A 24,255-nucleotide genomic window follows, 5' to 3' on the forward strand; every position below is an offset into this window, starting at 1 on the left:
GATGCTGCAATCTGCGCGTTACGGGCCTTCCAGAGAGCACTTCTACGGGCAACATGGAGCTCTTTATGGAAAACCTGCTGAAGAAACTACTGGGTGATGATGCATTCTCCCACATGTTTGTGGTGGAGAGGGCGCACCGCTCCTTGGGGCCACGACCGAAGCCAGGGGCTCCCCCGCGTCCCATTATAGCCAAGCTATTGAACTATCGGGATCGGGATGTTGCACTTAAACTGGCTAGAGAGAAACAGCCTTTGCAGTATGAGGGCTCCACCTTGTCCATTTATCTTGACTTCACGGCTCGGGTCCAGGAGGCCCGGAAGCAGTTTGCCCCTATGAAACGCCAGCTACGGGAAATGGGTGCAGATTATGCGATGCTATATCCGGCAAAATTGCGCGTCAATCGACAGGGGAAGTCCCTGATTTTTACGGACCCTAAGGCGCTGCTGAAGACCCTGAAGGACTGGCAGCGAGAGAAACAACGGCCGAGACAGGGGGACGACGATCTGGAAGGGGGCTCCCTGGAGGACCAGGACTGATTGAGACATGCTGCGAGCTGCTCACTGTAGGATGGGACGCCTCAGGTTTGGTTGAAGTTTTATTCACTTTAGGCTGGCAGAGGCATCGTCTGGCCCAGGGGACCTAGTGCCCCCCAGAATGCTTTGTTTAACATCTATTTCTCCGGTATTGACAGCTCTCTTATACTGAACTTGAATTATTTTGCCTTCAACCCCCGATGTCGCTGCACCACTATCAGGGCTATGTATGGGTCTGCCGTTGTATTTGTCTGTAAATCATTGCCTGCTGGAATGTGCTTGACAGTGTACCCTTCTATGTTGCGTAGCTGCGGTTGCACTGGTACTGCCCTGGGCCCAGTGACCTATTTTGATGTGATGCACTTCTGTTCTTTTGTCTTTATGGTTTTCCAGATGAGCGCATCGTGGTGTCGTTGCCACGCTTACCTTTTTCAAGGTTCCGGGGTGGTGGGGGGTGATTACGGGGGGCGGTCTTTGTGCTAGTTTTGTTGGGTGCCACTGGCACGTGTTAGTTCGGCTACTTCTGCCCTCGTGTGCTTACCACTGCTCCCATGGTTTTTTTGTGGGGGGGGGTGGATGTTGTGTGGGTGGTGGGGGTGATTGTGGCTGTATTGTTGTTGGGGGATGTGAGGGGGGAGGGAGTCTGTTGCTTGGGATGGGCGGATGAACGCAGCCTGTCGGTGACTGTTGTGGTGCTGGGGGATGCATGTGGAGGGGGGGGCTGCTTGTTGGGGTGGATGGATGAACGCGGCCTAGTTGGGGTAGGGCAAGCATGGGTGGGGGGATGGGATTGTTCTGTTTCAGAGACTTTTTTGTTGCTTTGCGGTGCGGAGCGATTGTTGTTTGAGGCATGTAGATCAACTGGTGAGGATGACAGCGATGGACACGCAATCTTACAAGTTGCTAAGCAGTCTGCGGCAGATGTGATTTCTTTTATGCCCATATGGCAGGGGAGATGACAGGTGGGGTGACGACTCCTGATACACTGCGACTCCTGACATGGAATGTGTAGGGCTTAAATGACCATCGCAAGGTCCGTAGAGTTCTCCAGAATTTAGCGAAGCACAGGGTGGACATTGCGATTTTGCAGGAGACACATCTAACGGCATAAAGCCCTATCCTTGGTTATAGAGGGCTCCGTGATAATATCCAGGTTTTACTACTCACGCCCGGGGGTCCTCACTTGGTTTAATCCTAAGTCCTCCCTCGCTTGGACGCTTGTGACCACTGACAGCGAGGAACGATTCCCGGTTACGGCCTGTTCTGGCAAAGGTCTTGACATGTGTATAGTGAACACATATGGTCCCAATTTTGATCTTCCTAGCTTTTACATGACACTGGCTCAGGAGGTATATGCGCTGGCAGACAGGATTGTTTTTTGGGCAGGTGATTTTAACCTGACACTACGTCCGGCGCTGGACAGGTCAGATGGGCCATCCCGGATGCCTTCGGCCTCTGCACGCACACTGACTACACAATTGATTAATCTTGATCTGCTTGATGTCTGGCGTCATAGGTACCCATTGCAGGGAGGGTTCACACACTACTCAGCCCCTCATAAAATTCACACGAGGATAGACTACTGGTTTGTTTCCTCTGCTTACCTGCGGAACGTGCGATCCTGTGAGATCCTCCCGCGGACCTACTCGGACCATTCGCCTTTATTGCTCTCCTGCCAGGTGCCAGTACGATGGATACCGCCTTTTTCCTGGCGTTTTCCCCCTTATTCTCTGCTCGACCCCCTCTTCAAGGAGGAACTCTTTACGGCGCTGGAGACTTTTTTTGAGACCAATGTGGGCTCTGTTGATTCGTTCCAGTCGGTTTGGGAAGCATTTAAACTTTATGCTAACCCTGGGCGTAGTACTTCGCTATGCCCACGGAGTGGGCGTAGTGTTGCCTACTTCGCCATTTGCAAAGTAGGCGTAGCAGGCAACACTACGCCCACTCCGTGGGCGTAGCGAAGTTGCCCGCCACCCGCCTGCCTCCCGCCCTCCCTAAATACTTAAATAAAGTTTTTAAAAAGAATAAAAACCACTTACCTTGTCGGCTGCGTCCCCGGGGCTTCCTCTCGTAATCGTGCCGCCATCTCGGACACTAATGCGCATGCGCGGCCGCCCGTGCATGCGCATTTCTCATGAGAAATGCGCATGCGCGGGCGACCGCGCATGCGCATTAGTATCCAAGATGGCGGCGCGATTACGAGAGGGAGCCCAGGAGACGCAGCCGACAAGGTAAGTGGTTTTTATTCTTTTTAAAAACGTTATTTATGTATTTAGGGAGGGCGGGAGGGAGGCGGGTAGTATTTAGGGAGGGCGGGCGGGTGGCACGTAGTGGGGCTACTCGAAGTGCGTAGGTGGACGTAGTTTCTTGCCCACTTCGCGTAGCTTCGCGTAGCCCCACTACGCCTACTACACCCAAGGTTACTTTATGCTAGGGGAGTAACTATCTCTAAGCACGGAGGCGTGTTAAAGTCGATCAGGGGCCGGCTTGACCTCTTGGAGCGGAAACTTCGAGACCTGGAGGAGCTGCGCCTCCGGTCTGGCGACAGCTCTGTTGACCGAGAGATCACTGGGACCCTCCGGGAGTACAACGACGAGGCGGATTCGGAGATTAAACACTTAGGGAAGTATGCCGTTGCCAGGACTTACTGTGAGGGTGAGCATCTGGGCGCGGTGCTGGCCCGCTTGGCTAAGCGGGGCAGAGAGCGCTCTTCCGTTCCGATAATGAGATCTGGCGACTCCGGGCTCCCGCTCTCGAACAATGAGATAACTGCTCGCTTTAGGGACTACTACAAGGCTTTGTATGCCTCGAGAGGACCCGTTCCGGAGGAAGGTATAGTGGACTACCTGTCACACATAGAACTTCCGTGGCTATCTGATATGGACCATAAGTTTTTAGCCCGCCCCTTTGAAAGGGAGTAGGTGGTGTTAGCCCTGTCCTCCATGAGGGGTGGTAGCGCCCCGGGCAGCGATGGCCTTACGGTGGCTTTCTATAAGGCTTTCTCTGATTTGCTGCTTCCTCATCTACTTTGTCTGTTCGATGATATGGCCAATTCAGGCTCTATGCCACCCTCCATGCCTGAGGCTATAATTGTGGCAATCCTTAAACCGGGCAAGGTCCCGAATGACTGTGCCTCGTATCGCCCACTCTCCCTGATGAACGTAGATACGAAGATCTTTGCTAAAGTGCTTTCTAACCGATTACATCCTCTGGTCACGACCCTGGTGGCCCCAGAGCAGTCTGGTTTTGTCCCCACACGCAATCTTGTTTACAACATTAGGACGGTCTTTGCCGCTTTTCAACATACTCGTCCGGAAATGTCGGCTGTGGCCGTATTTTTAGATATGGAGAAGGCATTTGATTCTGTCGAGTGGACTTTTCTGCATCATGTTTTGCGCAGGATGGGTGTTGGCCTTCTCTTCCTGCAGCTATTGTCGGTCCTGTACTCCAAGCCGAGGGCCCAGATTCGTATTGGCCCTCTCTCTGGTCTCATTGAGGTTGGCAGGGGCATGAGACAAGGATGCCCGCTCTCCCCGATAATTTACGCTTTGGTGGCTGAGCCCCTTGCCTGCGCCCTTCGCGAGTACCATGGACATCGGGGTATCTGCTTCCCTACGTACAAGCTCATTGTTTCTACTTACGCGGACGATACGCTTCTTTACGTTCGAGACCTCGAGAATCATCTTTCCCCGGTATTGCGAGAGGTGGTCCGGTTTGGCGCTCTTTCTGGCATCCGGGTGAACTGGACGAAGTCAATTATGTTTCCGCTTACATCGGCTACGGTGCAGTTTGAGCCTGAGTTTCCACTACAGTGGACCACTGAGGCGGTACGATACCTTGGCATCCGGCTCCATACTGATTCGGAGATCGTTCTCCGGGAAAATTATGGCTGCGCGGTTTTGAAGTTGGAGGATGATGTAGAGAGATGGATTTCTCTTCCACTGTCTCTCTTGGGGCGCATCGCCTTAATGAAGATGGTGGTACTCCTGCGTTTTCTTTTTCTATTCAATACTATTCCTATGGTCCTGTCTGTTCAGTTCTTCCGCTGGCTCCAATCGCTGCTAGTGAGACTTGCTTGGGCGGGTAAACAACCCAGGGTCGCGTGGCATATTCTACTGCGACCGTATGCGGCGGGTGGGCTCAACGCCCCGGACTTGGAGCTCTACTATCGTGCAGCGCAGGCTGCTCATGCGTACTCGTGGATCCACGGCCCACAGGACGCCCCTTACGTCTGTATCGAACAGATTGTCGCGGACCTGACCCCTCTGCCTGCCCTGCTAACACAGGCTCGGGATCGCCGCACTGGACTGGTCGACTCCTTGCTGTCGGTCACCCACGCCTGGCACTTCATGGCGAATGCCCAGGCGTGTTCGCTACTATACTCCCCGAGCGCGAATCTTGAGTGGTGCTTCTGGTTGAGTCCCTGTAGGGAAAAGGGAGTGATTCGGGCACTGAGACGGCTCAGTATCCATGCTATGGGTGACTTGTTCTCGGGAGGCACGGCGCGGACGTGGGACGAGGTGAATAATGCGGTGGAGGACCCCCCCCTTTATGGCGCGCTTCCAGTTCCTTAGGGTACGTAGTGCTTTGCGTGAACTTCTGGGGCCAGATATGGCGGAGCCGGTGACGGTCACTGCCTTTGATTATGTGGTCACGGCCAAGTCTCCACTGCGGTTGATTTCCAATCTTTATCGGATAGCCCAGACGGAGCTGTATGCGGATTATACCAAGCCACGCTTGGCCTGGCAGCATGACCTGGGCACCGAAATGACTGAGGACCTCTGGAGCTATTGCTGCGCCAGCGTCTGCAAAATCTCTCTTAATGGTCGCCATAGTCTCACGCATTTTAAATTCCTGAACAGGACATACTATACGCCGGAGAGGCTTCATAGATATGGGCTCCGCGAATCCCCGGAGTGTGAGAGGTGCAGGGCCCCTCTGGCAGATTTCCTTCATGTTGCATGGTCATGCCCCATGGTCTTTTCTTTTTGGCAATTGGTCTTTGCTGAGATTAATAAAACGGTTAACTTGACACTAACCCCGGAACCCTTACTGGCTCTCCTGGGCTATTCCAAACCCTTGCGCTCCTCCCAGCGACGTATTGTGGATATGACGCTTCTGATGGCCAAGCGTTGTATTGCCAGGGCCTGGATGAGAGGCCTCCCGCCTACGGTGCAAGTGTGGAAGAGGGAACTGGTTTATTGCTGCACCCAGACTGAGCTGTATAGTGACCTGTTGCCTCCCAAGAATAGACCTAAGAACTTCTGGGCGGCAGTACTGGAGGGTGCGGTTCATATTGAAGTGCCTGTTGAGACTGCTGTGGCTACTGATGATGAGCGGGATGGCTCAGTGGAGGTGGCTCCTGCAGCTGACCCCGATACGATTCTGGAGGCTGAATCATACATGTAGGAAGTTCTTAGATGCGAGAGGGTTGCGTAGATGAGAGGTTGGCCCGCGCACGCTGACCTCTTTCTCTTTCTTTATGTCTGCTCTGCTGCACTTGCTGTGTTGAACAGTTTCCAGGAGGAGGTTTTTGGTATCTGAGAAACTGCATGCTGATTGCTCTGCTGTTAGATTGTCTACATGCCTGTGATGCTCTTATTGTTTTTACCTTATTGGTTAACTGAAAAAACAAAGTTCAACTGGAAATGCTATGTCATCTTCATTTATCATGTACAGCGGCCACTTGGAGTGCCCTTTCCTAAATCGCCGCCGGACCCCCGGGATGTCGGCTGATAGGCTGTGTATCATTGAAGATTGTTCCTTTGATATACGCTGCCAGCCCCCGGGTTGTAGGCACGCAGCTGTGGTACATGTGTAATATTCAATAAAATCTGTTGAACTTTAAAAAAAAACAAAAAAAACAAGGAGACACCCAGCTCATTCTTTCCCTCACAAAGAAACCCGAAGACACCAGACTCTGTTTCCAGGAAGGAATGAGAGACCTGGCCACCTGGATGAAAAGCAGCTGCCTGAAGCTCAACTTGGAGAAGACCGAAGTCCTCATCCTCAGACCCTTCACCTCCGCCTGGGACAACACCTGGTGGCCCTCCGCTCTCGGGAGTCCATCCACCCAGACGACCATGCACGGAACCTCAGCATCATCCTCGACTCCTCCCTCACTATGACCCGCCAGATCTACGCCATCGCCTCCACCAGCTTCAACTAAATTCAGATCCTCCCCTAGACCTTCAAATGGATACCCCCAGAATGCAGAAAAACCGTAACCCACACACTCATTACCAGTAGATTGGACTATGGCAACGCCCTCTATGCCGGAATCAACAGAAATCTCCTACACAGACTACAGACCATCCAGAATGCCGCAGCCAGACTCATCCTTGGAACCCCACATCATGAACACATGACCAGAGGCGTAGCTAGAGCTTGTGGCTCCCAGGACTATCCTTCAGAATGCCGCCCATGGCATCCGCAGCCCTGTGATTATTGTGTGAGCTTAAGTCTTGGACTTGAATTTGGAATCTCACCTCACTGTCAAATTTCGGGCCCAAAATATTTCTCATGTGTATCATTGTAATGCTAGTTTTTTATTGGTCTATTAACTAGTGCAAGTAAGTGTTAACTATCTGAACTTGCAGTTGTAGAGGGCTGCGCAGAGTACCCTGAGTATTTGCAATTTTCTGTTGAGTGTTTCTTTCAATTTAATTATTCAGTTTTCCATCAACAAAAAAATACAGAGAACTCCCATTGCAGCATAGTTACAGTTGACACAGACAGTTTAGCTTAGGTATGTGTGGTGGGTGCAGAGACTAGACAGGGGAGCCCAATATGTACTCAACTTCTTTAGGGAAAGAAGAAAGAACAAAAACCCTTCCTCTGTCGTACACGTTACTACTACACAATGTGCATGTGTGTGGCCAACGGGGAGGTCGGGGGGAGAATTTTCAGATCCAAGTCTGATGCAACACCTGTTCAAAGGGACTACTGTCAGGTCCAGTCAGATTCGACAAGTGTTCACTATTGGGTGAGTCCAATGCATCTCCCTGCTCACACTCCGCACTTGTATCAGTGTCTCCCAATGGTATTGAGTCTTAATGTACACTGCTATGTTAACAGTGTTTACCAAGTGTTCCAGGCATGACAATGTCAAATAATCCAACCATGTGAATTTATGAAAGATCTAGTATTAGAGAAGACATGTTTAATATTTTTGCATTTCAACCCTATATAAAATCCAATTGCAAGCCCACCTTTTAAAAATACACATACATTTACTAACTCTGCATCAAGTTCTGCTTTTATAAATATCTCAATTCATCCTAAATGGGCAAATAAGCAACTATATTCTCTGTGTCTGATGCAGGATGTGTGTCACACTTCTTGCCAATGTGAAACATTAGCCAGGATTTCATTACTGCTCTATTAGACAGTTCCTTTACGATCATTCTTTGTAAATCTGAGACAATCTAGCAACAGAGGCATATGTTTGATAAAGAAAACTTTAAATTAACATCTTACACAGCTCTTCACAGTTTGCTTCTCTTCGGTGTTCTACCCGGTGTCTATATCTTATTCAGAGGAAACTTATTTCATATTGAAAAGCCTTGATCAGCATTGTTTTTTTAAGGTCAGAAATCATTTCCAGAGGTGGAATTCCACTTTTTCTGATTTGGCTAAGAAATTAGGAATTTGATTTTCACTTGTGTAGAGCACAAGAGACAGTATTTTTTGTGAGAGCACCTTTAAAAGTAATAAAAGTCTCTATTTATAAAGTTTTAATAAACTGAAAAATACCACGCCCAACATAATTTTCCTTAGCTAAGTGACATTGGGCATGAAAGGACTAAGGAAATGTTTTGGTTATTGTCATTTGTAAATATTGATAGCTCTCAGGGCTTTAAGTAGGCTGGGTCTCACCGGTGCTGAGCACCGGCAGTTTTTTAAAGGGGGCCTCGAAACGGGTCTCTATCGGGCTCTGGTTTGTGCCCTGGCAAAAGCGCTTACTTCTCACTAGTGGAGAAGTTACGTCATGACGTCATGCCAGGTGAGCATTTTAGGGGAAGGGAAATCCTTTCGAGAGAGTTAATTTCTCTCTGGATTTCCCTTCTCTTTTTGAAACTTAGGAGGAGCAATTTTTGGTGGTGTCACCAGGGCTTTAAGTGTAAGATTTTTCAATATTATATACAAGCCATATTTGCTGCTTATGTATCTTATGCAACTAACAACCATTGACAAAGCCAATAGTCCTGACTTGTAGGTATGATGTTACTTGTTGTATCATATATCTGGATACAATTACAGAAACAGCAAAATACAAGTCGGGTGGCACACTATGCTAAACACAGATTTTTAGCTTAGGTGTTTTAAGCCATAGGTATTTTAAGCTACGCCCCTTCGAGAGACCCCCCTCCCCCCAGTTTTTTCATCCAACTTAAAGCCCTGATAGCTCTTACACACCTACAGAGTTTGTGTTTATGTGCCGGCAATGAGAATGTAAGTCTTTTGCTCCAATGATGATTACTTTGTTTTAACTTTTGTATTAAATTATTTCTTGGGCATAATTAGCTAACACTGTTAACTAATGTTGCAACTCACTAAGGGGGAGATCTAATAACGCCAAATCACCCGCTTACATTAAAACTGACTAGTGAACGTCCCCTAATTTTGAAGTGAATGACTATGATCGGGAGTGCTGCCTGTGAAAAAATAAATAAACAAATAAACAAGTTTATTTGTTGGAACAGTTATGTTGTTATGTTATGTTAAAAGAATTTATTGAGCGCAGCTAACACCATTAGGTTTCTTGGCGCTTATGTTGAGGGAGCGGAAAGGGAGACGTGGAACAGAATCTGAGAATAGGACTCAGTGAAAAGAGAGGGTTTATTGAGGGAGCGGGAAAGGGAACGTGAGACAAAATCTAAGGATAGGACTCAGTGAAAATGAGGGTTTTGAGGAGTGATCTGAACCCGGAGTATGATGGTGACAGCCTAAGAGGAGAGGGAAGGGAATTCCAGAAAGATGGAGCCAGAAATGAAAAGCTGAGGCCACCATGTTTCTTCCTCTTGAATCTGGGAACTGATAGCAGGGCCATCTGAGATGACCGAAGATTGCGAGAAGGGACGTACGGGTGGAGGAGAGAAGAGATAAAGAGGGGGCCTTGGCCTGCAAGAGATTTGGAAATAATGCAGCCGAGCTTGAACTTGCAGCGAGCAGGTACCGGAAGCCAGTGGAGACTTTTTAGGAGGGGACAGACATGTTGATCTCTAGGTTGGTGGTAGATCAGGCGAGCAGCCTGATTTTGGATCAACTGAAGTCTCTTCAGTTGATAGTCAGGAATGCCTACGTACAGTCTACATATATGATTCAGCGATTATTTCTATGTATTGTGACATAATCATTGTTTCCAAATCAATAACACGCTTGTTTCGTTTCAATGAAATCAAATTATACCAACTACAAGCATAAGTCGACTCCCCTCATAACCAATGTTCTCATTCTAACATACATTCAACCCAACACACTCATTCACTTTGGTGTCACTTCCATGACGTGACTTCCATGTCAAGGCTCACCTGAAACAAATTGACTCATCTAAATCACCCGACGCGAACCGCCGTGATCAGACAATCATCCCGATGCCTGCAGCAAAATCCTTGTGCTGCCTGTGCCGGAAAAGAGGCGAGCGCGTGTGGTGGTGCACCTGACGTCACGGCTGCGCTACTTTTCAGCGCAATGCTGCATGCAAGGGCTACCAAACTTTATGGCCACAGGGCCGTCATTAGTAGCGCGCGAAAGCGTATCAAGATTTAGGGCCCTGGGACTAGACCCACAACAACAGCCACAACAGGGTACTCGCGCATGCTGCACTGCTGGCAGCATGCTTTCCAATCCAATCAGGTGCGCTTGCTCTTCACGTGGGGGGCGGCGCGCAGGCCCCAATGGCGGCGGCATTTATAATTTATTTGGGGATTGACTCATACTGTAATGTTAGTGAGTGTCCCCAAATAAATTATAAAGGCTGTCGCCACGGGCCGCCGCCTCCAAAATAGTGCCGCCTGGGGCGGATCCCCCCTAGCTATGCCATTGCACATGACCCAACACCTACGTGACCTCCACTGGCTCCCCGTTGAGAAGAGAGTATCTTCAAACTGCTCACCCACACCTACAAATCCCTCCACAATATCGGACCCAAATACCTCAATGAGAGGGTCTCCTTCCATGTACCCAAGAGGAACCTTCGCTCTGTGGACCTCGCCCTCACAGAGATCCCCGCATCTACAGAACCAGAGCAGGAGGAAGAGCTTTCTCTTACGTCACAGCCAAAGCTTGGAATGAGCTCCCAGTGAAGATCAGACGCTCCCACACCCTCCACACTTTCAGGAAGTACCTCAAGACCTGGCTCTTCGACTGAACCGGAGCTGCACCCCCCCCGCTCAATAAATCCCCTGATTGGTTGATTGATTGACACTGCCCCAGGATTTGAGTTAGCGGTACGTCTTTTGAATCAAACCTCGTCAAAATGCAGGTTCACTCATATTTTGGACCAGAGGGCTGATTAATAACCGCATTAATGGTCACCGCTCTCTAACCACTGGCATTTCTTGCTGGTAAAAGTGGGAGGTCGTTTAGCCACCACGCCCTTTGATTGTGGATTATAGAACAAAGCCTAAACTTTATTCCCATAATTTCTGAAGGGTCATTCATCCTTATATCAAATGTCTTGAAGATGGTCTAGTAGATATATACAACATTACACCGAAACGTCGCCAACCACACCTATTTTTGTATTATTGGATTGAAGGCAATGTTGTCTGTTTAGTCAGCCACATTTCCCTATGAATATTTGGAAAAGGGGTTCACAATTGTAACAATGAAGTATTTGTAACATCAAATCATTGTAACGTCTGGTTGCATTGTGTTTTCTATGGAATATTTTTCTATCTTTCTGTACTCTTTGCAATTTTTGGCTATTATAAATGTATTATTTGAATACATATACCTGTGTTAAAAATGTCTTTAAAGATTTGTTCATACGTAAATATTCAGAATTGTATCAGAAGGAATTGAATTGCAAGCTACTTGATAGAGTTTGCCAACATTAAATGCAGAAATTAATGTGAATATATGGTCTAGCAAATCCCTTGTCGGCACACATACCTTCTAATATGTAAATATGGGGCAACATCAAATTCAGTGGGGGTTGAGTTGGAAACCCCACATCAACACCCATGGAATGCCTCTTTCACACAGAGTAAGGCAAGTTCGCTGCCTTGCCTTACTCCATAATAAGGCAATGAAATGCCATGCAGCGTGGCTTTACGATGCCTTGTAGCTATGGCTAAGCCCTGTGAGCCACCGGAACGTCACAAAAAGTGACCTTCTGGCGGCGCACAGGGCTTGTAAATATGCCCCTTCATGTTGTTGGTGATATCACTCAGCTTCGTGATAAGATCTCGCCTGACAGAGCAAATGCCTACTAGAGCTCATGTAATCACCAGAAAATAAGATCTATAAAACCAGTATGGAGAGGGGGCTTTGGCTCCGCCCACATGTTGATCTACTCTGAAAGCAATTAACTAGACAATAGTCGTGTGCTTCTGCTTGACAAACATGTCCATTGCGTTTCATGCATATTGAAGTGTCTACGCACTGCAGCGTTGTTGAAGTGTTATCAGGAGTGTGCACAACTCGTGTAATTTGCTGCAGCATGATTATTCAAAATGACAGAATTACGCAAAGTTACTCAAAATGCATCTCACACACAAAATTACAGAATGATCCATTCGAGTAAAAATCCAACTTGAAAATGTAATTTCAAGCCGTTTTCTGGGTGCTTACATTCAAAATGCTTCAGTTCTGTAGTGTCGCCCTGCCTGACCTCCTGTATGAGACAGGACAGGCAGCAGGAAAAGGAAGTGAGTCACAGGGAGGAGTTTAGTCTGTAAGCCAGTGTGAGGCTGGCAGGGAATAAAGTAAGACGTGCATTCCTTACCTCTGCCTCGGTGTGGTCTATGCAATGAGCGCCAGCGCTGCGACAATGGCGACGAGGGTGGGATCAATGTCCACAAGGGTGTTGTGATCAACTGTGACTGTCCGGGGTTGCAGATTGTCATTTAGCATGGGCAGTCTGGTCCTGGGTGTCCTTCCTAGCATGACAGTTGCTGGGCACTGGGCTGTGGTGTTGTGTGGCGTATTCCGATACGCTCTGAGTACTTCATTCAATGTCTGCTGGACATCTCGGTGGGTCAGTTCTGCCTGCTGGATTGCTCTTTTTAGTGTTCCCATAAAACGCTCCACCATGCCATTTGCCTGTGGCCATAGCGGAGTGATCTTCTGGTGCTTGAAGTTGAGGTGAGTTGCAAAGTTCGTAAAGTCATGACCGTTGAACGGTGGTCCATTATCTGTTTTTACTCGCAGTGGGATACCCCAGGCTGCGAATATCTCATCAAGCACTGGGATTACTGTTGTTGCTCGAGTCGATGAGATCAGTTGCGCAAAAGGGAAGCGGGAGTATTTATCCATGGCAACGACGATGTACTGTCCTGATTGTAGTGGGCCAAAGAAGTCGACCGCTATCTGTTGCCATACTCCGTCTGGTAGTTCTGACATTTGTAATGGTGCCGGTGGTTCTTCCTTGCTGACTACTTGGCAGGTGACACAGTCCTTCAGAGTTGTCTCAACCATGTGGTCAAGGGTGGGGAACCAGACACGTTCTCTCAGAGCTTTCTTGGTTGCATTTATGCCCCTGTGTCCTTCGTGTGCCAGGTTGATGACTCCTTGGCGTAATTTGAGAGGAATTACAATCCTCCCCCCTCTCAAGAGGAGACCATTGTCACTGATGGAGAGCTCGTCACGCACTCGTTGGAAAGCAGCTAGGTCTTGTCGGAGTTGAGCAGACTCGGAGGAGGACTGCTTCGTGTCCCTCCAGGAGTTGGAGCGGATCCTGGTCATCACTGCCTGGACAAGGGGGTCAAGTGCAGATGCCTCCTGAATGGCTTCAACAGGAACGGTGGGAGGACACGCAGTGTCAACGACAAAGTGAAGATATTCATCAGCTACAGAGAGAGCAGAACGGGCACCCGCCAGTGGGTGTCGTGACATGAAGTCAGCTGGGTTTTCAGCTTTCCCAGGTTTATGGATGATGGAGAAGACGTAGTCTTGGAGGCGCAGGCCCCACCGCTCAATGCGTGGTGGCATTTTTGCATTGGGGTTGCCAAAGATGGTAATGAGTGCCTGATGATCCGTGATGATTGTAAAATGTTTGCCATACACGAAGAGGTGAAAGTGTTCGCATGCCCACACCACGGCCAGGCTTTCCTTCTCCGGCTGGGAGTAAGCTTTTTCTGTATCCGTCAGGCTGCGACTTGCGTAGGCAATAATGTGTCGTTGGTCTGAGTCTTCTCGGTATTGGGCCAGAATGGCACCCAGGCCCACTGGACTGGCCTCCACGGGGATTTCAGTTTTCTTCTTCGTGTCGAAATACGCCAGATTGATAGCTGACCCCACGGCATGTTTGATGACAGAGAATGCATGTTGACACGCTTCCGTCCAGTCAAATGGCTGACCTTGGCGAGTGAGTTCTCGCAGCGGGTAGCTGATTGTGGCGTAGTCGCGGATGTACCTCGCGCAGTAGCTTGCCATGCCAAGGAAAGAGCGTAAGTCAGTGACATCTCGGGGTTTCTGAGTGTCGGCCAGGGCTGCCACTTTCTCAGGGTCTGGTCTCATGCCCTCCTTCGAGAAGATGTGTCCGTAGAATTTTAAGGTGTCTTTATGGAATTCACACTTGCTGGCGTTAAGTGTTAGGTTCGCCGACAGCAGCGCATGGCAGACCCTGTCCAGGGCTGTGTCGTGTTCCATTCTGTCCCTCCCAAACACCAGCAGGTCGTCACTGTAATTGAAGGCATTTGGGATGCCTTGGATGACCCGTCTGATGGCTTCCTGGAAGATCTCGGCAGCCGAGGATATGCCAAAGTTCAGACGTTTGTAACGAAAAAGGCCTTGGTGAGTGGTAAACGTTGTGATATATCTCGATTTGTCATGGAGCTCCAGCTGGTGATAGCCTTTATTGAGGTCGAGCTTGGAGAACACTGTGGCACCATTCAGTTTGGTAATCATATCACTGATATGTGGCCCAGGATGGCGTTCCCGCTCGATGGCGGTATTGGGCGCGCGCATGTCAACGCACAGCCTGACCTTGTTGTCTTCTCCTCGTTTTGGAACTACTACAACCGGCGATACCCACGGAGTGGGACCCGTTGTGCGTTCTATGATGTCTGTCCGAAGGAGATCTTGGAGCTCATCATCAACGGCCTTTTGTAGATGGAATGGCACCTTCCTATGGTGTTGGGCAACTGGTGTCACGTTCTCGTTGATGTGAAGCTTTACTTTGAAATGATTGAGCTTCCCGAGCCCTTTGAATAAGTTGGGAAATTTTGCAACGATGTCGGGAGTGTCCTCTGTCATGTAGAGGAGTTCCACGAGTTTGAGTCTTTCTGCAGTGGGGAGACTAAGGAGACAGTCCGCCAGATCTGGTCCCTCCACCACGTGAATGTAGGCATCGATTGTCCGGTCTTTGAACGTGAGAGTGGTGCGGAAACGGCCTAGACAGGGCAGCGGTTTGCGTGACATCCACGTGAAGACACGGACAGCGGCTGGTTCCAGTTTGGGCTTGTGTTTCATGGATTGGTGTTCTAAAGCACAGATGTAATTTAACGATGCTCCGGAGTCCAAGACAAATTTAGCTGGGTGGTCGCCTATCAGGATGTCGAGCTTTGGATATCGCTTCAGGCGATCAGGGTCGGCAACCATGCATATGTACTCGTCGCGTTCCGGAGTAGTTACCATGCATATGTATTCGTCACTGTCTTGTGACGTGAGGGTGCGCGATGGTGACTCACTGGATGTGTCTCTGCGCGACCGATAGGAGTCCGAAGCATGGCGTCTGGAGCGATGGCTACTTCCGGAGCTGCCTCTTGACTGATGTGAGTATGTTGACCGGACGCTGGAGTCAGACGAGCTGGAGGATCTGCGTCCCTTGTTTTTTATGGCTCGAGCGTGATGGCGGGACTCGTGCCCCTTGGTTGATGATCTGTGACTTGGTTGCTTGGCTTGGCATGCGACCTCAAAGTGATTGTCTCTTCCACAGCGGTGGCATCGTTGCCCGATGGCTGGGCATTGTCCTGAATGTGGGTAGTCCTGACCGCACCTAAAACAGGTGGGCGATGTTTTCGAGGGTCTCGTGTGTCGTGGGCTTCGACGTGAAGGCTGAGACCTGTGGGACTTGGATGTAGACTTGATGGGCTTGGAAGATCTGTGTGCCTGAATGCGCAAAGCGTGGTCTTTGTGATCCGACGATTTCTGTGACCCCATTCGCTTCGCGTAGTCCTCCGCTTGGTCATTGATTCTTGTCAGTTCCTCGATTTCCTCTAATGTGTATGGTTTTTTGAGGAGCCTTCGGCGCAGAGTTTCAGACGAGCAACCATCAATGATGCGGAGCCTCAGGGCGTCTTCCGTTTTAAAGTTATCAAAATCGCAGTATCGTGCGAGTCTCCGTATGCGCATGATAAAGTCACTCATACATTCATCTTTCTCCTGTGTGGCGAGGTTGAATGTGTGACGCTCGTAATCCACATTGCGTTTGTGGAGAAAGCGTCTGTCAAGTGCAGCTTTGGTTTCCTCATAGGTGGCTGTCGCAGCATTGGGCAGCTCTTTGATGATTTGCGCAATGTCCGGGCCAATCAGTTTCCTCAGAGCCACAAGTTTTTGCTTGTTGTCTTGTACTAGGGATCCGACCATGTAGTCCTCAAAGTCTTCGCTCCATGTTTTCCACGATGGGCCCATGCTGTTGCCTGGCGTCAGTGGTAAAGGCTGAGGTTGGCGCATGAAGGAGGCTCCCACCGGGTTGTTTGCCATTGCAGGTGCCGTGGGAGCAAGGCCTCTTGTGCTGGGAGCAGGGCTTCCTGAGCTTGCTGTGCTTGAGGCACTTGATGCTGTGGTAGCGGTGCCTGAGGAGCTGTCAGGGCCCGGATTGGACATCTGCGCTTAACTGGCTATAAAGGCGTTAATCCAGTGTTTATTGGTTGCACGCAGTGTTTATGCGTTATTATGGTCCTCTTTATTGAGTAATTTTTTTTCTCTGTGGCCTCTGTGAACCAGTAATGTTTTTATCTAGTAAGGCGCCTGACCTTAAGATGGCCGCCAAGGAGGGAGCGTGGGTCTAGTGAAGGGCGGCGCCTGACTCCAAAATGGCCGCCGCGCGGGACAGCAGGCCTCGTGTCTCTGTCCCTGGACCCGGCAGACAACACGCGTGAGGGGAGCGATCAGGTTGGACTCACCGTCGCTCCTCAGGCTGTGTCCCGTTTTGGCTCTTCTCTCCTCGCTCGCTCCTGGGATCGGGTGCCGCTCTCCAGTGCTGCACACACTCGGCTGCTTGCTTCTGGCACGTGAGGTCGCGCTCTGGCATACGCGCCTACCTCGTAGTGCAGCAGTCGGGTGCCTGGGGTATTTTCTGAGTACCCGCGCTCTGGTTTCTTCGTGCCTCTCCTCCCAGGGCAGTATCGGCGATCGCTTCTCGCCGGCTGCAGACAGGTGTGTTCTGGGCTTCGGCGGATTTTCTTCCCGCTGCAGGGTTCGGTGGTCGGCCACGTTGAGTGGCTGAGCGGGGCTGCTTGTGGGGTTTAGAGACATCCCATCCTCGTCGCCATTGTCGCCAGCGCTGCGACAAGTTCTTGTTCAGATTTGTAGGTGCTCAAAAATTACTCAAACATTCCACTAAGATAAAAAATCTACCAGAAATGTTTGTTCACCACCTGCATTAAAGGAACTGATGCTCAGGTTCGAAACATTGCTGCTCGTATTCGTAGTTTCAAACTCAAAAATTACCTGAACGGTCCTCCAGGGTAAACAAATCTACCTGAAATGTTTATTGACTGCCCCAATTAAAGGAATAACACACTTAACTTAAAGGTTCAAAAGACTGACACTTATTCGTTTAAACAAATGCCAATTTAAACAATTACCTATACTGTACATCCCGCATTGCAATTCCTTACCGGACTGAAGTTAAGCCAGCGCAATTTAATTGTCACCCAGGCCTAGTTATTGTATATATAGTAGTTTCAATAAAAAAAAATTCGAGTGTTTCGTTGCACATGACCCAACTCCAGTAGCAGTATGGCTAGCTGGATGTGGCATGATTTGCTGCAGCATCATAGTATAAAAGATGTCAAACATTATGGCATGATGACAATGCATGTTCTGTAATTCTGGTTCCTAATTATGGGCAATTTAAAAGACCCTTTGTGAGAAGCCTTTGTTCAATTTCCCACCTAGTCCTGCAAGCTGAGGGACTGGCAACTAGTGGTTGTGTAACAAGGCACATTTCCAATCTAGCAGTACTCCTTTGCTACCTGTAGGGACAACATAGGTGGTTCCCTGCCCCAATGGTCCCCCTTAAACCTAACAAGCACTGCCCTGGCAGTAGGGTCCCCCCTATGTCACTAAAAGGGTGCACCGTTCCCTCTGCACCCAGCAACAAAGAAGGCTGGGCCTGACCGTGCGGCAAAAACAGAGCAGCCACCAGGTCTGTTGAGGGGGGTGAGTGGTGACAAGAAAAGAAGGGCTCGCGGCTCGCCTCTCAAGGCCCTTGGGTCCAGAGGAATTTAAATAATTGCACGGGTACCCTGAGGGAGCAGGACAACTAGTCAGAAAGCAATAAACGAAGACAGTCGCAGCGCGAGCTCAGCAAAGAAGCGTCTTGATGATTTTGGCTAAGTGATAGGAAGTTACTCCACCGGGAGACCGGATGTTCAGCTTACTCCATTTTTAGGTTTGGCCAATAGAAACGTTTATTCCTCTGATCACAGACGTCATACCCATGCTGGGGCAGGGAAAGACTGGTGGCATGTGAGTGCAGGGTGAGCAGTGTGTGTTTGAGTCCATTGTGAGAAGTGTGTCTGTGTGAATCTAGGGAGGAGAGTTGTGCCCTGGGGAGAGTTGTGGCCGTGTAACTGCTGAGTGAGCAATGTGCCTGTATACATTTAAGAGTGAGTGGTGCTTGTGTCAGTGTAGGTTGAGAGGTGAACTCATGTGAGTGCAGAGTGAGAGGTGTGCCTGTGTGAGTGCATGGGGATAGATGTGCCTCAGCTCAGTGTGAGAGGTGTACCTGTGTGAGTGCAGGCTGAGCGGTGTGCCTGTGGGAGTGCAGGCTGTAGCACATTAAAGCTGCATCTGGTGAGACTACCAATGCTTGTTTCAATTGTGTCTCTTCCACTTGTGTAGAACCAATAGCGGAATCTTTGGCCTTTTGAGCTAGCTGTGTGTAGTTATCTGGTATTAACATTCCGTGGGAAAGCAGTCCCTGGGGTAATATGTTATTCCGGACAATCTGTTGGTTTTGTCTTGCAGGCTTTCACTTCTGTTTAGCATCCTCTCCTACACAATCATTTTAAAAACATTGCTATTACTATAGTTACCTCTGGCATTCTGGTTTAACAACCTTAACTGGGTGGTTCATATGTTTCAGATTATATTAGAAATCCTGATAATTATTGGAGGAAGGTGGAGTAATATGCTCTCACAGACGGGAACCAGCCATCACATTGCATGCGTAACACCGCATGCGATTACAACGTGGTCATTACAATGACCGCGTTGTTACATCGCAGTACCATTACTACGTAAGTCATTACAACGGCTTGCTGTAGGGTGTGCTCTAAGATAAGGAAGAGTATAATTTACTATTCCAACACCTTCCCTACTGTTGCACACACTGGAGTTCGAATAGTAAATTATACTATTACAACATCCAGCGCCCCCTACAGCAAGTCGTTGTAACGACTTGCATAGTAATGGTGCTGCGATGTAACAACGCAGTCGCTGGTTCTTGGATTCACTATAATAAATCATTAGCTCAGTCCTGTTAGAGTGGCAAAGAGCATTCAGCCTTTACTAGAGGAATATGTACTAAGAATTTCAGAGTGCCAAAATGGACGATGAGTAATTGACACGACTCAAAAGAAATTCAACACCAATTTATGAAAATAAAGCAGATTTTTATATTAATTGAGACACCAAAATAAAAAATGATCAAGTACATATAACCAGAGTTATGTATTTTAGAAGAAAACATAAATCACAGCAATTCAATACTGCAGAACTTATGCATTGTGGTTAATAGGAAAAAGTGGTAGTGACAATCGGTCACCTGCAGGTCAAGTTCCGTCGAACCCAAGTAGGGTAAAGGTGATACGGGTCCCAGGACCAAGCCACAAAAGTCAGTTTAATTTTGCATAGGTGTCCTTGCTGTCCTTGGTCCTGAACTGGGGCAGCGGGAGAGATGCTTTTATGGCTTACACGGTACTGCTGAGGAACAGGGCACAAAATCTTAACAATGTGACTGGCTGCTGACGTCGAACAAAAGTTGTATGGAGCTTCTTGTATATGCAGCATAAACTGAAGGGATCAGTTGCCGGATGGCAACCAACAAGGCTTGGCAGCAGTATGTACAGCAGATGGTTACTTTGATGTCTGGTGGTCCGGGGGAAAATGGTAGCTGCCTGAAACATCATGGAGGATCGGACTGCAATTCCCACAATACACTTGACCATCTAGATTTGGGTGATCCCTTGGAGGGTCCGAAGGCCAGTGATTCTTCGGATCAAGAGCATTGTTTTACCTGCAGTTTGCAGGGGACTACTGCCATTAGTCCAGGTGACTCTGAAGTTGCTTTTGTCTCTCACAGGGGTCTCCCTGTCTGGGGGTTTTGAGCTTTAGCCAAGGACAAGTCTAGGTCATGCAGTTCTAGGAATGTTGCCACAGGTGCAGTGTATCCCTCTCTTGGTTTGTGCAAGTCAAGTTCTCACAAACTCGAGTCTCCTCTTTGTCCTCTTTGATGCAGGTTGATTCAGGACTGAGGTTCAGGTGTCAGCGTTAGCTCCTAAATCCTAAATATAGAGTCGTGGGTGCAAGTGGTCAATGGGCTACCTGCCCCAGCGGCTTTTCCACCCTTGAAGTGGCCACATCGGGGTGTAGGTCACATTTTCTACACAGCACCCACTATTCTACAGCTTTTAAAAATGGCAGAAATCTTCCTCAGCAGTACTGACTGGGTAGCCCATCCTAGGGGTGTGGTTAGCCTTCTGGGGTTAAACAACTCCTTTTCTGCATGCCTGGTGCAGATGTGCTGGGGGGCAGGGGGAGGGCTGTTTTCTACTTTCTGAGGTAGCCTGGTTGCTTATGACAGGCAGTGCAGCCTTTGAAGCTTCCCGCCTTGGTGTGTCATTTTACTAGCCAGCTTGTCAGGGACAATGTGTGGCCATTGTTTCTGACTCCTGGCAGAGTTGACACCTCCAGGCAGGGGGTCAGAATTCTGTCTTGGTGGCAGCAAGTGCAGGCTGCCAGCCAGAGCACAGGAAAGGCTGGGAAACCAGATAGGCAACCGCTAAGGTAGCCACCTGGGCGCATGCCACATCCTCCTCGACATGAGATTTGTGTCAGGGGTGATGAGGCATGTTGCTTGATCCCAAGCATGACATATTTAGGTGGTACCATAATGGAGCTGCCAACCTCTGGTTTGCCTGGGTGCCAGCCCATGTTGTTCTGTTGACCGTCTATTACTTATATTGTCCTTTAATGATAAAGGCCACTATATTGACATATAAACTTGCACTTACATGTCCTCACCTTTAATACAGTGCACCCTGCCGTCTGGACTTTAGGAGGCACTCATTAGGAGTGACTGGCATATATTAAAAGTAATGCATTGACTTTGCCACACATGGTGAGGGCAACGTTGAGTTCAAGCAGTGTACACTGCTCCTGCAGTTGGGAATGGCTGACCTGTTGTCAGTAGTTTATTTGGGTCACTTAGCGTGGCACAAATAGTGTTTCAGGCCCTGGTGACCGCTTTAACACTCATGTGCTGAGTACAACTGGTACCATATGCCAGGGACTCATAAGGGGGTTAAAGTCCTTTGCTAATTGGGGTTACCAATTTACACATATCAGTTTTAGAGAGAGAGCACTGACACTGCGGTTTGGGCAGCAGGCTCCATCCAGTACACTTTCAAAGTCATGGCCATCAGCATCGGGGCAACATCAGTAATCTGAGAGGTCTGTGGTTAGTTTGAAGCTTGAAGTGAGTCCCAAACAAGTAGAGTTTCAGCCTCTTAAGGGACCAAACCACAGCAAAGTCTACCCTCTAAATAGCACTCCAACCCTACTCTTTAGGGAGGAGTCACCTGCTGATATTGGCAACTGGTTGATCCTGGCCCTCATCATTTCTCTGTGACAACCACCCCGCGGCCCGTGGAGGGAGTTACGGTGGGGCAGGGAGGCGGGGAGGGGCAGGGTGGAGGGTGCTAAAAACCGGCATATGGATAATTGCAGGTAAGTAAACAATTTAATTAATAAAACGAATTTCGTAGTGTGCACTGCATCGCATTTTGCGATGCAGTGCGTGCTACGTAATTCGAGCTTAGCCTTTTTGCCAAAGAACTTGAGGAGGTAAAATCATTGTGGGGAGCTTCTAGAATCCCCTGGCTTAAGGAAGTTAAACATGTCTTGTTAGAAATGGGTCTCTATCAGTTGTGGACTAATCCGGGGGGTTCTATTTTCCCCTCCAAACAAGATTTCAAAGACCTATTTTGGACATCTGTCAAGTCAACTGCAGTCACCCAATCAATAGATACCAACCTAACAGGCCATTTTCTAACTCATAAATTGACACCTTTTCTTGAGCCTTATTGGGATGTGATCTGTAAAACCCTCGACCGGAAATTGTATCATCAATTCCGCGTCGGGACACTCCTCATTAATTCATTTACTGTTAAGTGGGCGGGGAATGTAAATAACAAATGTCCCTGGTGCCCGGACCATTTGGAAAGTATTGGTCATTTTTTCTTTGCCTGCCCAGCCTATCGGGCTCCACGTTTAAAATGGCTCAAACCCTTATGTAGCAGACTGGATAGTAGGGGATACCTCGAAGCCCTGAGGATGTTTCGTACTATCAGGTCTGAGTTTGTTGTAGTTAGTGTGGCCAAGTTCCTAGGCGGGGCGTGGCTGATCCGTATTAGGAATCTGAATATTTTATAAATGATAATCTCCGAAGGTATTTTTACTGTAATGTCTTTATCAACTGTTTAATAATTTTTTTAATGGGTTTAGAATGCTATTTTCTACTAACATTTTATGTATTGTATGCTTGTCTTTTATGAATTTTATTTCGAAATAAAGACGTAATGACCTGACCTGAAAGTTTTGTGGAGTTTCCTCTAGATGCAACATTGAGTGAAGGGGTCATTTGTAGGACTGATGACCAACACGCCTTGGTAGCAGTAAGTATAGCAGTTGGTTACTTCTATGTCCTGTGGTCCCGGGAAACACAGTTGCTTCCTGAAACTTTCTTGAGGGCAGGAGTACAGTTTCCACAATGCACTAGACTATGTGAATTTGGGAAATCCCTGGGAGGATCCAATGGCCAGCAATTTTTTTGATCCGGAGCAATGTTTTACTTGCAATTTGCAGGGGACAGTGGCGTAGCTAGCCACTCAGCTGCCAGTGGTGGTCTCTGCCTTTCCTGCCCCCCGGTGGCCGTAAGAGCTTTCCTGCCCCCGGTGGCCGTAAGAGCAGGGGAGCTTGCTGGAACTATATTCCAGAGATTGCCTCCCCACGGGAAACACATGAAAGAGTGATGGGCTTCGGGGTACCGCCGCCCTCAAAACTTGTGTCGCCTGGGGCGGACGGCCCCCTCCCCCTTGTTATGCCCCTGGCAGGGGACTGGGGTTTGAGGTTGCTTGTAGCTATCACGGGGTCACTCTGTCTGGGGGAACCAAGCTTTATCCTAGGACGAGTCTTGATTGTGCAGTTCCAGGAGTGTTGCCACAGGTGCATAGTATCTCTCTCTTGGTTTGTGCAAGTTCTGTTGTTGCAGACTCCGGTCTCCTCTTTGGCACAGGTTATTTCAGAACTGAGGTTCTTGTGTCAAGGAATAGCCCCTAAATCCAAGTTGTAGGGGTGTTTTTAAAGTGGCAGAAGTCTTCCTCAGCGGTACAGACCAGGTAGCCCACCCTAGAGGTGTGGCCAGCCTTCTGCAGGTGTGCACCTCCTGTCTATCTAATTTTCCCACCTGACTTGGTACAAATGTGCCTGGAGGCAGAGTTTGTTGCTTTAATGTGCCACTTCACTAGCTAGCCTGTAAGTTAGGGAGGTGGGATTTCCTTCCAATCCAGTCCATTGTTTCCGACCCTTGGGAGATTTCACACCTCTTGGCAGGGGGTCAGAATCCTGTCTTCGTTGCAGTAGGCGCGGGCTGCCAGCCAGAGCACAGGAAAGGCTGGGGCAACCAGGTGGGCAACATCTAGGGTAGCCACCTGGGTGTATGCCACATTATTCTCAATGTGAGAGTCATGTCAGAGGTGAAGAGGCACATTGGTTGATACCAAACGCAATATATTTAGGCCATACCATAATGGAGCTGCTAACCTCGGGTTTGCCCGGATGCCAGCTCATGTTATTCAATGGACCGTCTAACACCTACAGTGTCCTTTAATAGTAAAGGCCACTATATGGACATATAAGCTTGCACTTACATGTCCATACCTTTAATATAATGAACCCTGCCTCCTGGGTTTTAGGATCCCTTCCTTAGGGGTGACAAACATATGTTAAAATAAGCATTACCTTTGCCACACATGGCGAGGAAAAAATTGAGTTTGAGCAGTTTACACTGTTCCTGCAGTCTGCAATGGGAGCTGTTGTCAAT

General features: G+C 48.8%; 1 pseudogene; it reads left to right on the plus strand.

Annotated features, from left to right (window-relative positions):
• Positions 1-19,966: 19,966 nt before the first annotated feature.
• The window catches only part of LOC144769450 (melanin-concentrating hormone receptor 1 pseudogene), a 47,863-nt pseudogene continuing 43,574 nt past the window's right edge, over positions 19,967-24,255 (plus strand).

Source organism: Lissotriton helveticus, chromosome 7, assembly GCF_964261635.1.
Source record: "Lissotriton helveticus chromosome 7, aLisHel1.1, whole genome shotgun sequence".
NCBI classification, from domain to species: Eukaryota; Metazoa; Chordata; class Amphibia; order Caudata; family Salamandridae; genus Lissotriton; species Lissotriton helveticus.